At 43.3% G+C, this 14,178-nt stretch overlaps 1 protein-coding gene across 3 annotated transcripts in view; it reads left to right on the top strand.

The window, feature by feature from the left end:
* Window positions 1-14,178, top strand: part of MCC (MCC regulator of Wnt signaling pathway) — a 403,428-nt gene that overhangs the window by 257,010 nt on the left and 132,240 nt on the right. The window lies entirely within an intron of this gene.

The raw sequence follows: 14,178 nt of genomic DNA, 5'->3' as shown, positions 1-14,178 counted from the left end.
GATGCCCCCTCCAGGCTTATCTGGAGCCGGAACCCTGGAGGAGGCACATGTCTGCGGGGAGGGAGGTTGCTGTCTATGTGATTGTGATGTTTTAATCAGGGGTCATAACTGCACCCCCTTCTTTCTTAAATAGAAAGGAAAGAATATTTTTAAAAAATATTTATTTATCTTTAGAGGGGAAGGGAAGGAGAGAGGAAGAGAAACATCAATGTATGGTTGCTTCTCGTGCATCCCCTGCTGGGAACTGGCCCCTGCCGGAAACTGGCCTGCAACCCAGGCATGTGCCCTGACTGGGAATCGAACCGCAATCGCCTGGTTCGCAGGCCCGTGCTCAATCCACTGAGCTACACCAGCCAGGGCTAGGAAAGAATGTTTTTAAGAGTAATTTTACAGGCTTTCTCCAAACTGTTACCTAAAAGAAGAAAAGACAGATTTGAAAATGTTCTATATTAAAAACATTGAAATTTAGGGGAACAGTATAAAGGAAAAACCTGTCAATTTTTCTGTCTAGCCCCCCTCCTCCTCCACATACACTCCCCACTTAAACTTTTCAAACCTCTCTTCAGGGTAACGCAGAACCTCTGTCCCAGGAGTGTAAGGGCCCTGCATTTTGGCTGCTAGAGCAGCCACCAGCCTTTTAAGTCAGTGACAATAGGGAGCAGGTAGGGCGGTGAGAGAGCCAGGCCCTGGCTGCGTAGGGCCTTCCTTCAGGCAGTGAAGCACCCAGTATAAACCATGTGATGCTCTCACTTACACTGTTCTGTCCACCTGACACCTCCTCTCATTTCTTATCCTTTCTACCTGTTGAAATGCTACCTCTAGGCTCAGCCCAAATGCCCATGCTCCAATGAAATCTTCCTAAATCACCTCTAGTAGGAACTGCCTGGAGCTCTCCTGCTGAGCTGGGCACATTATTGGGACTTCCTCTGTGGCCCTTCTCATAAGCTCTGTAACAGCAGGTTACTGGACATGCACCCTTCTTGTCAACTCCTCATTGGATGAACACACAAGAGGTGCCAGCTGTGTGCCGGGCATTGTCCGAGGACCTGGAAATAGGTAAAGTGAGGTGCTCGCCATTGTGTACAGGGACTGGCATGTGAATACAAACCCCCTGTTGTCTGTGTTAGATAGTGAAGGGAGATATCAAGTGCTTTAGTGTTTTCATGTGAGTGTGCCCATGTGGCTTTTTGAGTTCTTACCTTTTGAAGTAGGGGAGTGTCTTTATCAGTCTTTACTTCTACACCTAACAGAATGCCTGACACCTGCAGGTTCTCAGGACGAGTATTTTGAGTGAATCACCCACCATCTAGCTAACAGACATGACGTGTGCCCGGTTAATGGTACCATAACCGCGGCTCTGGCTTGAGTGCTCTAATGGGAGACTGTTACGAAGCTGTGGAAGGCGGGATAGAGCACCTGTCACATAAGCCATCCAGTAAATGCTGACTGAGTGAAGAGGTTCTGTATAAGGTGGGCAAGGCACTTTATTCCCTCCTCTCCTATAAAAACCTCCTTAAAAGCATTTTGGTTGAGGGGATGTCCCCTGACGTAGAAACTGAATTGGCAGGTAGGGAGGGAGCCGGGTGCAGCAGAGGCCATTACCTTGTAAGCACACAAGGATGCTGCCAGCAGAATGCAGTGAGCTGATGTGGAACACAATGTGTCTCTGCCTTGTAACTGCATCAGGGCCTCGGGCCTGGTGGTTAGGAAAGAACAGAGGACACTGATGAGCCACAGCTGGCAGGAAGTCTTGTGGAAAACACCTACCTGCCTAGTGGCTGTTGTAAGTGCTGGGACACGTCAGGGCTCAGAATCTATGGTGCAGCTGTAGTCACAGGTAACCCGACTCCAGCACAAAGACCAGGAGGTTGCTTCATTGTCTTCTTTTTTTTAATGTGATTTTGGCTTTGGAGCTGTGACTTTTACATGTGAAGAAGGGAACTACCCAAGTCGATGATCTTCATTTTTGTTTGAGGTTTGCCTTTTGTTTGATATTGTAAAGCTAACAATTTGTCATCTCTTTACTATTTCCATTCATTCACACATTTCCTCTCTTTGCATCCTATGGGGTGAGGGATAGGGGGCTTGTTATTCCCATTCTGTAGCTGAGGCCCAGAGAACAAAGTCAAATTTGACCCCACTCTTCTTATTTTTTTTAATTTTCAAAAAGATTTTATGTATTTATTTATAGAAATAGGGGAAGGGAGGGAGAAGGAGAGAGAGAGAGAGACATCAATGTGCAAGAGCACACCAGTTGATTGCCTCTCGCACACTAACAACTGGGGACCCAGCCTGCAACCCAGGCATGTGCCCTGTCTGGGAATCAAACCTGCAACCTCTTGGTTCTCAGGCTGGCACTCAAACCACTGAGCCATACCAGCCAGGGCTCGCCCCACTCTTCTGAAGGCAATGAAGGCCATTGTGCATTTTCTCTCAGTTATATTCCATGTGATAGTTATAGATACAATGTATTGTGTTTTCATTGAATGTTAGCAGTTTTGTCTTTGGAGTTCATGCGTACTATCTTTTATTTTCTTAAAATATTGATGTCAACAATTATAAACATGAGAAAAGCCAAGCCAAAGTTTTTTGAGTCCAAATGAAAGTATAGCTCATCAGAACCCATTTGTAAATTTTACCAGGACATTTCAGGGCTGGTTGTGGTATCCCGATGAATGGTGCTGGTCTAAAAATGGTCTAAAGTGGTCTTACAGAGGCCCCTGTATAGCCAGGCACATTCTGTTAGCAGCAGACCCAGAAAAACTGCTTCTTGGAAATCAAAGCTTCCCATCAAAATCTGTCTTTAGGATGTACTTAAATTGGGCAACTATCTAAATCAGGGGTGTCATACTCATTTTTACCAGGGGCCATATCAGCCTCCAGGTTGGCTTCAAAGGGCCAAAATAATTCTAGGACTGTGTAAATGTAACTACTCTTTAACTGTTAAGGAGTTGAAATTACATTCAGCCCTTTGGAGGCAACCACAAGGCTGATACGGCCCCCAGTGACAATGGATTTGACACCCCTGGTCTAAATTGTCTGTGTTGTGTGGTTTAAAATAAGTTGTATTTAATGCTGTTATTTGTCCTTATAGGCATTTATTGGTCTCAGTAATAGGACTTGATACCTAGAGGAATGTGTGCAGGTTTCCAGGGCACTGCTCTATTAAGTTAATCAGTTTGGCAAGGTGAAGCGTTGGCTTTTCAAAATTAGAGGTGACTTACTCAGGATCACTTTATTTTTTTTATTGTATTTTTTCCATTACCATGTATCTCCCTTACAAACCCCTCCCCACAATCACCACACTGGTGTCCAAGTCCATGAGTCCTTTTTCCTTTTTCTCCATCCCTCCACCCTCTAATGTCCACTCCCCATCACTAGCTGTCAACCTGCTCTTTGAGTCTGTCTCTGTTCGGCTTGTTAGTTCAGTTTGTTCATTAGATTTTGCATTTCTCTGATGATTAGTGACGGTGAGCATCTTTTCATACGTCTATTGGCCATCTGTGTGTCCTCTTTGGAGAAGTGTCTGTTCTAGGTCCTTTGCCCATTTTTTTGTGGGTCATTTATTTTTTTGGTGATGAGTTTTGAAAGTTCTTTGTAAATTTTGGATTTTTTTAAAAATGTTTTATTTATTTATTTTTGGAGAAAGGGGACAGGAAGGAGAAAGAGAGGGAAAGAAACATAAATGTGTAGTTGCCTCTCATGTGTCCCCTACTGGGGACCTGGCCTGCAACCCAGGCATGTGCCCTGACTGGGAATCGAACCAGCAACCCTTTGCTTCACAGGCCTGTGCTCAATCTACTGAGCTACACCAGCGAGGGCTAAATTTTGGATATTAACCCCATATTAGATGTACCAGCAAATGTGTTCTCCCATTCTGTGGGTTGACTTTTTTGTTTTGTTGATGTTTTCCTTTGCTGTATAAAAACTTTTCAGTTTGATATAGTCCCATTTATTTATTTATTTATTGTTTGTTTCCCTTGTCTGGGAAGATGTATCAGATAAATTAATGCTACAAGCAATGCCCAAGATTTTGTTCCTTATGTTTTTTATATGGTTTTTGTGGTTCTGGGTCTAATATTTAAGTCTTTAAATCCACTTTGAATTTATTCTTTTGTGTAGTATAAAAAGGTGGTCTAGTTTTATTTTTCTGCATATATATGTCTGGTTTTCCCAACACCATTTATTGAATAGACTGTCTTTAGCCCATTGTGTGTGCTCGCTTCCTCGGTCAAATATTTGACTTTGAAGGTGTGGGTTTATTTCTGGGCTCTCTTTCCATTCCATTGACTTATGTGTCTGTTTTCAAGACAGGACCATCCTGTTTTGATTACTATGGCCTTATAGTTTGATAGTAGGTAGTGTGATTCCTCCCACTTTGTTCTTCTCTCTCAGGATTGCTGTTGCTATTCAGGGCTTTTAGTGGTTCAATATACATTTTTGAAAAATTTGTTCTACTTCTGGAAAATATGTCATTAGAATCTTGATAGGAATTGCGTTGAATCTATAGCTTGCTCTGAGTAGTATGGACATTCAGGGATGTTCTTCTTGTCCACGAACATAGTATGATGCGCTTCCACTCATTTGTGTATTCTTCGCTTTCTATCTTCAGTGCCTTATAATTTTCTGAGTACAGGTCTTTTACATCTTTGGTTAAGTTTATTCCTAGGTATTTTTATTCTTCTTGAAGCAATTGTGAATGAGATTGTTTTCTTAATTTCCCCTTCTGTTGGTTTATTATTGGCATATCAAAATGTAACTGATTTCTGGATATTAATTTTGTATCCTGCTAGTTTTCTGAATTCATTTATTAGTTCTAGTAGTTTCTTGGTGGAATCTTTGGGGTTCTCCTCCTTTTCTTAAAGCAAGCCCTTTACCATTTGTTGCAGTACTGATTTGGTGTTAACAAACTCCTTTAGCCTTTTCTTGTCTGGGAAACTATTTCTGCTTTTCTTTTAAATGGTAGTCTTGCTGGGTAAAGTAACCTTGGCTGTGGGTCCTTGCTTTCAAGAACCCATGCTTTCAATATTTCAAGTCAATCCTGGCCTAAAATATTTCTGCTGAGAAATCAGATAAGTTTAATTGGAGCTCCCTTGTAGGACTCCCTGTTTTTCTCTTGTGGCCTTTAGGATTCTCTCCACATCTTTAAGCCTAGTCATTTTAATTATGATGTGTTTTGATGCAGGCCTCTTTGGGTCCATCTTGTTTGGGACTCTCTGTGTTTTCTGGAGTTGTGTGTCTTTTTCCCTCACAAGATTAGGGAAGTTTCAGCTATTATTACTTAAAATAGGTTCTTGACCCCTTGCCCCCTCTCTTCTTCTGGTATTCCCAATATGCTGATGTTGTTATGCTTCATATTGTCCCAAAGATTTCATAACTTCTCCTCTTTTTAAAAAAAAATTCTTTTTTTCTTTTTGTCGCTCTGCCTGGGTGTTTTATTTCCTACCTTGTCTTCTAATATGCTGATTCAGCCCTCTACTTCATCTACCCTATTTATTCCTTCTAGTGTATTATTTATTTCATATACTACATTCTTAATTTTTGGTTCTTTTTTATGGTTTCTATGGGTTTTTCTTTTCATGCTGTTGACTATCCATATAATCATTACTGTAAATTGTCTATCTGATAAATTGCTTGCCTTTATTTCCTTTAGTTCTTCTTCTAGAGAATCCTTTTTTATTCTTTCATCTGGGGCCTATTTCTTTGTCTTCCATTTTGACTGCTTCTTTATGTTTGTTTCTATGTATTTGGTAGATTTGCAAGGACTCTGGTTCAGAACTATGTCAGACACTGCCTGTGACTGACCCTGGACAACCTCTAAAAATGTGAATTGGAATTATCTGCAATCAACAGCTTGTGGCTCCCTCTGCTGTGCCTGGGTGTGTGCAGAAAGAACCAGGCTACACAATGAAGCCAGCTTTTACCAGCACTGTGCCTGGGGGTGGATTGTCAGCTAAAGTCTCAGAGCTCCCAGAGATTTGCTTTTGCTGCTAGACTTCACCACTGAGATAGCCTCCAGCTGTACTCAGCTGCCTGACTTAAGCTCCACAGGATGGGGCAAGAGGGATTCCTGATAAGGGGGCTATTGCTTACACTCAGGCTGACTCCCCTTGGAGGGGAGTGTTCTTCCTAAGAAAGATGGCTTTGGCAGTATGGGGAATGACTCAGCCCAGGGATCCTGGCGGCTGTTCCTTCAGTTCTCTCCCCAAAGCCACCAGCCCCAGACTCTCCACATGAATCTCTAGTGCACTCTGCCCTCCTTCTGCCAGACCCCAGGGTGAGTGTCTGCAAATGACATTTGTGCGTTACCCTTTAAGAGGCCCTCTGCATCTCTAGCCATCTCTCCCTGGCAGACATAAACCCTGCTGCTTTTCACAGCCAAATGTTATTTGGGTTCCTTTCCCAGTTCTGGTGCTCTGTGCTGGGGAGCCCTATTTGGGGTTTAGACCTCCCACTTCTGAGGGGGAAAGCCCAGCCGCTAAAATAGCCCTCCAGAATTTCAGTTGCCGTCTGTGGGAGCCCAGCCAGCCCTCTCACACCTCCCTGCACTCCCTGCCAGTCTCGTCGTGGTGAAGTGGTTCCTTCTGTCTGTCCTTGGTTATAAGGCTTCTCTCCAGCTGGTGTTCTGTTGGTTAGTCGGGGTGATTTTTCTTTAGTTTGGTTCTGGGAGGTTTGTGTAGCTTCCACTTCCTCCTCTGCCATCTTGGGTCGTCTCGGGATCACTTTAGATTACATTATAAACAGGGTTAATGATGGCTTGTAAAGTAGGGTGCTGAGTGGAGGATAGGCCGAACATAAATGACTTTAAATAATTATATTTTTTCTGGTTAGAAAAGTAGTTTATACTTATCATTAAAATATAGGAAGTCAGAAAAATACTAAAGCCAAAATTACCTAAAGTCTTGCATCCAGATATATTGACCATTATTGTTTTAATATTTTCTATTGTATATACAAAAAATATGTTTTTTACATTGCCGAAATCCTAACATGTGTAGGAATATATATTCAGTTTGGGCCAGAAGGAATAGCATAAGCATTTTTCATGTCAGTAATAGGAATTTTCATTAAAAAGCTGATCCTGGGCCACCCTCTTACCTGAGAGTTGAAGAAGACAGAGCTTCAAACTGGAATATTCTCCTTTTTACTCCTGTCTCCCCAGTGTAGCCCAAACAGAGTTGAAAGCAGAGGGTCGAAGAGAAGGAAATTGTTAGTCCTGCCTGTGAGGGGGGAGCAAGTATGTTTTCCAAGTAGGTTCCTGATGCAATATATTTCATACATCTGAGTCACACCAGTTTTATCTTTCTTCATTAGAGTTCTGGTCTAGCAGCACTGCATTGAAAACTTGAAATGTTTAAGGTTATTAAATTGAAAGTAAAGGAGACAGAGGATGGACTTGAAGAGGAATCAGAAGGAAGACCAGAGACAGAGGTGTTAGGAAAAAGAAAATGGCAAATTCAGAAACAGGGGCGGGATGAGCAGAAGCTAGTGAAGAAATAGTGCTGGTGTGGACAGTGTGGCGAGCTCACTCCTAAAATTGGGGGAGGAGGGTGCCAGGCTGCTGTATTCATTCTCTGTACAAGTCCTCTTTGACTACATTTCTTGGGTTTTAGTAGAAATATCTAGGAAATATTTAGCATGTCATATGAAGCAGCTTTGCCAGGTAATTCAGAACTGTGACTTACATGTGCATAACAGTAGCTTAAGTGAACCTCACCCAAAGCCCTTCGTGTGGGACAGCTTTGGGTTGGGTGTTGACTGTGCCAAACCATTTGACCCTCACAGTACCTATGGGCACTGAAGTCACTGGCAAGGCTGAGATTGGATCCCACTGGGTGTGCCTGTGCCCCTGCCAACACTGCCAGGCCTTGGCCTTGACACCTTCCAGTGTGAGTTATAAATAAGTGGCGTCTCCTTGTAAAAGGCACCTGGTTGCTAACTGGGTTGTCGAATTTTATAGCAAAATCCTACTGAATTTGCCTGTATCCTTTTGTCTTGTAGGGAACTTGTATATGAGTAATTAAAGGAAAAGGTACTAACATTTTAAAAGAAATCAATAGAAATCAATTCATTTGTCTTAATTTAATAAAATCCTACCACCTTCTGTTTTTAAAGGATCCAAACACAACCACAGTGGGAAACAAACAATGTTGAACCAGTTTGGGGGGAGGATTTCCTTTGGATCCCGCTGCAAGGAAAGTAGAGACAGTCACTAGGAGCACTGAGCAGTGCCTGAAGTAGCCCCCATGTCACCGACAGCCACTGTGCTCGCCTCTCACAGCGTCTGAGAAGACAAATGTTCCCAGTGCCAGGCTGCAAATGGATTAAAGCCATGTTGATCCTCATCTGTCAGAACAATTAACAGTAGTAAAATACTTGCCCTACTTAAAGCAGATGGAAGGAGGGAGGACGCTGCTCTGCAGGACTGTTCATAAGATTAATGTTGCCGTGTGGACAGCAGAGCCCTGGATTTATTTTCTGAACATTACGGGGATTTACAGGGATGTCAGTTACTGCTGAAAGCACAGGCTGTGTTCTTAAAGGGTCTCTGTAGAGTACCGAGTGAGGCATGGAAGACGCGGCGGGGAGGGGAATGGTGCATGAGATGTACAGCGTTTTTAACAGCAAAGTAGGACTTGTTGGCCGTTTTTTCCTGTTCTTATTTTTAAGCTCTGCCGAATTCAAGGCTTAACAGTAATCAGGCTTCTGAGAGAATGTATAAATATTGTTATAAATATTTTTGGTAAAATAAATGACAGAAATAGGACTGTGCTGACTTGAGACCGCAGCTCGGTGTTGGTGGGGAAACACCACGTCCCCTTTGCCCTCCGAGCAGGATCTGTGCTACGAGTGTGGGAGGAAAGGAAACAATGTGTTAATTAAGAACAAGAGATTTAGGAGGGTTTTATTATTCTTTGACAGTGGAAGTAGAATGGGAAAATTGTTGAGGTTAGCAGAAGAGTGATAGAAGATGACAGTTGTGTAAGAAGTAATATTTACAGGAGTGCCGAATCAAATTTTAATTATGGGAAGCTTACCAAGGAAGGAATCAGGCTGTTGGCGGAAGCTGACTGGCCCTGCAAGGGCCAGAACTGGGGGGGACAGAGGGGTGGTATTGAGTAACCGCTTGTCTTGTCTCAGGCGTAGATGCTATTCTTCCTTCACACGTGCTTCTCAAAATGTCCTTCATAAATTTTCTGCCCTGAAAGCCACTTCTCCCCATGTTTGTTCTTCCTCTTCTTGTCTTCTGCCCCCTCAGCTGTTGGAAAAGCAGTCCAGATCTTCTGCTCTCGGTGATGGCTTTCATGTTAAAATCTGGCACCTGGCCCCCTTACTGGAAAAGCTGCTGTGCTCTTTTGGGATGGTCCACTCGCCTCCGAGATGTCCTGTTTCTGAACAGGGACAGCTGAAGGGTGTAGAGTCTGAGTTAACTGTCTGAGAACCAAGAGTAACTCTGCAGTTGCTTTTCTCATGTCTTCCAGAAACGCATTCCACTTGCACGTTACCTGTCTAAATCCCTGTTCATCTCGATTTCAGCAGCAGCAGCTCTTCCTTTCTCAGGTCTTCTCCACCACCACTTACCGCGGCCTCGTTGCTCATTCCTCTCTGTATGTCAGGCATGTGTTTTGATTTGTAAGCTCCCCCCCCTTCTTTGATAATTACACTAGATGTGGTTTGAATGTTGCTCATATGGAGTGTCCCAGGTATGCATTCTTTTCAGGTTCTTTCAAATAGTTCAGATCATCCTCTACAATGAAAAAAATTAATTCTGTTTTGATTTAAAATTTTTCTTATGTGCTTTATGTATCTGTTACAAGCATTGTTTGTAAGTACTGCTTAGAAACTACTTAAATTTAATTTTTATTTTTTAATGATATGTTATTGAGTATGCTATTACAGTTGTCTTGATTTTTCCCCCTTGGCCCTGCCCCACCCAGCACTCCCCCAGGAGGTTCCCACCATTGTTCATGTCCAAGGGTCATGTGTATAAGTTCTTTGGCTTCTCCATTTCCTACACTGTACTTTACATCCCCATGGCTATTCTGTCACCACCTATTTGTACTTCTTAATCCCCTCACCTCTTCACCCATTCTCCTATAACTCCCTCCCATCTGACCACCATCAAAATGCTCTCGGTATCCATGATTCTGTCTCTGTTCTTGTTTGCTTAGTTTGTTTTTTAGATTCAATTATTGATAGATATGTATTTTTGCCATTTTACTGCTTACAGTTTTGATTTTTTTCTTAAATAAGTTCCTTTAACATTTCACATAATAATGGTTTGGTGATGATGAACTTTAGTTTTTTCTTGTCGGGGAAGCTCTTTATTGGCCCTTTGATTCTAAACGATAGCTTTGCTGGGTACAGTAATTTAGTTGTAGGTCCTTGCTTTTCATGACTTTGAATATTTCTTGCCAATCCCTTCTAGCCTGCAAAGCTTCTTTTGAGAAATCAGGGGACAGTCTTATGGGAACGCCTCTGTAGGAAACTAACTGCTTTTCTCTTGCCGCTTTTAAGAGTCTCTCTTTATCTTTAATCTTTGACATTTTAATCATGATGTGTCTTAGAGTGGGCCCCATTGCATCCATCTTGTTTGGGACTCTCTGTGCTTCCTGGCCTTGGATGTCTATTTTCTTCACCATATTGGGGAGGTTTTCTTTCATTATTTTTTCAAATCGATTTCCAATTTCTTGTTCTTCCTCTTCTCATTCTGGCACCCCTGTTAAGCGAATGTTAGACCTCTTGAAGTTGTCCCAGAAGCTACTTATACTGTCCTCAGTTTTCAGGGTTCTTTTTCCTTCTTGTTCTGATTGGTTGTTTTTGCCTCCTTATTTCCAAATCATTGATTTGAATCTCAGCTTCATCCACTGTACTGTTGTTTTCTTGTAAATGTTTATTTCAATTAGTGTATCCGTTGTTTCTAACTGGATCTTTTTTATGCTCCTGAGGTCCTCACTAAGCTCCTTGAGCATCCTTATAACAGTGTTTTGAACTCCGCATCTGATAGATTGCTTATCTCCATTTCATTTAACTCTTTTGATGGAGTTTTGAACTGTGCTTTCGTTTGGGCCATGTTTCTTTGTCTTCCAGTTTTGACACCCTCCCTGTGTTTGTTTCTGTGTATTAAGTAGAGCTATTTTGACCTGTGTCTGGTAGTGTGGTCTAATGTAGTAGGTGTTTTGTAGCGTTCCTGTGGCACAGCCTCGACTATCACTGGAGCTGGGTACTCAAGGTGTGCCCTTTGTGTGGGCTGAGTACACCGTCCTCTTGTAATTGAGCCTTGGTTGCTGTTGGCAGATCAATGGGAGGGATTTACCCAGGCCAGTCAGCAGCAAGGACTGGCTGTGACCCCTGACCACCAGGCTCAGCCCTCTGTGGAGGATCAGCTGGGCAGGGTCTGGGTGGTGGTGCTCCAAGAGGATCTGTAGTTGTCCACTGGGTGCGCTGACCCTGGGGGTTTCCCGGCGTGTACAGACCAAGGTCAGTCCCTATTTGTGTTTTGCCCAGGGCCACCCTGCCTAAGCTATAAAGCAATCTGAGATGTCTGCTACTTGTAGTGGGCTTGGCGATCCCCAGCTGAAGCTATGTATGTAGGCTGGCTGGCTGCCAGGGAATTCACTGTGGCCAGCTATTGCTTATTGCTTGTTTGATAGGATTTAGGAAGTTGTGAAGCATGAGCCAAGAACAGCCATTCTATGGAAAAGCAGCTTGGGTGGGCCCATAAGTTAGGTGGGGCAGAGACTCTGGGAATCTCAAGGCGGGTCAAACAGTGCTAGCAGGTTGATGGAGTCTCGGACATGGTACCAGCTTGCTGGCTCTGTGATGGGAGGCTTTAGAAAAGGAACGATGGACTCTGCTTTCCTTGATGCTAGACACTTTAATTCCTCCCTTTATGCCACTGGCACCTTTCGAGCTGCTACCCTGGTGCTGGAGCTCAGAGGGAGTGACTCCAAGTACGCGAGTCTATGTCGGGGTTCTTTAAAAGCAACTGTTTGGAGCTCCAGAAGTTTCTTCCACCGACTCGATGTCTACTGGTTTTTGTAGCCGGGAGTTGTGGGGATTGATCTACTGGCACTGGGATCCTGTGGCTTGGTGTGGACCCGGGATACCTCACTCTGAAGATACCCCTCCCGAATTTTTATCCCACACATGGGTACGAATTTTGGTCCCACACATGGGTAAGGGACCAACCCATTCCACATCTGTGCCCCTCCTACCAGTCTGCATGGGTGTAGTGTCTTTAATTCTGTAGTTGTCAGACTTCCATTCAACTCAATTTCTGACAGTGAGTGATGGTTGTTCTATAATTTAGTTGTAAGTTTGATGTGGTTGTGTGAAGAGGTGAGCCATGTGTACCTACACTCCCATCTTGACCAGAAGTCCCTAAATTATTAATAAAATTATAATGCATTTATTTGATGACATTCACGTAGTCATTAAAATTATGCATATGAGGAATATGTAGCCACTTGGGAAAATCTATCAAGAATAACACTGATTTAGCAACATATGTATGTTCTCTGATTATAGCTATTTAAAGAAAAACGGGGCAAGGGGGATGGATGGAGGTGGAACCAGGGTATAAAGGGGACACATGGTAATGAAAAATACAATTTGAAAGAAAAGAATGTTATTTAGGTGACACCTATCCATAGCCTGTCCTGCGGAGGGCTCTAGAGAATAAACTGCAGCGCAGAACTTGAAACACCTTAAAATAAGAGAAAAAGGAAGAAAAAAATTTATGGATAAAAATTGGAGAGGACTGTGGAGAAATCTAATAGCTATTACAATTGTGATTTTTTTGGTGTAATCTCTTTATATAAAGTGGTTTTAAGGTAAAATATACTTAATGTTGACATTGTTTTTCATCTTAAACAGACTTACATAATTGATTTGAATGCTTCCTTTTGTGTTTAGATCGTGTGACTGAGAGTCATTGCCTGGACTGTGTGGCTCTAGGTTTTCTGTCCTTGTTCACCTCAGAGGCTTTATGGTTTCCTGCCACTGCCGAAAGTCCATGTTGTGTAACTGTGCAAATCACACAATGGCCTTCAACTCCTGGCTTAGTGTTTCTGAGGTTCTCATGGCCCTATACAGAAGCATTGCTTAGTGTTAATCTTTAACACACATGTATTGAGTAGTTACATTGTGGCAGGCACATTGCTGGGTGCCGTTAAACACTCAGACATGATTCCTCTCCTCAAGGAATTTACACACATGGTGCTGGAGACCCAAGGAACAGAGCCATGAGCATTTTACTAGATGCTGTGAGAGGAATGAGAAAGGGTACCTGGGAGCGGTGTCCACCAGGGTCAAGAAGTCTTTTTAGAGGTCATCTGAGTGAGCTGTGGGGATCAGAGGCATGGGCAGAGGCAGCGGGGGTGGTGGTCATGATTTATCTGGAGAACTGCAATTGGTTCAGTGTGGCAGAGATGATAGCTTTGGGTGAGGGAAGAGTTCTTAGGCCACATTAAAGAATTTGGACTCTGCCAGAGGGTAGAGTCTATTTAGTGGCTTTTGAGGGGGTTTTGTTTATTTTTAGTTATCTTTTAGCAAGGAAAGGGATATATGCAGACCTGTACTGGAGATTGTTGGTACTGGCTTTAAGAGAACAGTTCGGAGAGAAGGCTCGAGGCAGGAAAACCAGTTAAAATACTGTTGCTGCAACTCAGGTGAGCAGTGGTACCTGAGCTAGAATAATGATGGCGGATGGGGAGGAGTGGACAGTTTCCACAAAGGTTGGTGAGGTAAGATCAACAGAAATTCATGATAAGAATGAGGATGGGGGGGGAAGATTCAAAAAGGATCTTGCAGTCTCTGGCTTAGGCAAGTGGGCATGTGGAACTGGGCTCTTGGCCCTTACTTGTTCCTGTGGTCGGAGCAGGCAGTGGAGCTGTGTGGCAGATGTGTGGGTGGGTTGGCTGGCAGGGGAAGAAGGCAGGTTGAGTTTGGAGTGTGTTGAGTGTGTCCCTCTGGGTACAGAGGTCTGGTAGGCAGCCACGCGTATCGGTCTTGAGCACAGGAGAGCTGTCATCGATGGCTGTTGGCTTTGAGATTAGTGGTGTAGTTCTGTGTGGGAGACACTTGCTAGAGCTTCAGTGGTACATGTGTTCACCCTGAGAGTTCTGCTGGCAGCAGTAAGTCTTTAGAATCCCAAGTGCCAGCGCACAGCTGCAG

This window comes from Sturnira hondurensis, unplaced genomic scaffold, assembly GCF_014824575.4.
Source record: "Sturnira hondurensis isolate 20B ecotype Veracruz unplaced genomic scaffold, ASM1482457v3 Scaffold0021354, whole genome shotgun sequence".
NCBI classification, from domain to species: domain Eukaryota; kingdom Metazoa; phylum Chordata; class Mammalia; order Chiroptera; family Phyllostomidae; genus Sturnira; species Sturnira hondurensis.
This window is presented reverse-complemented; position numbering and strand designations above follow the sequence as displayed.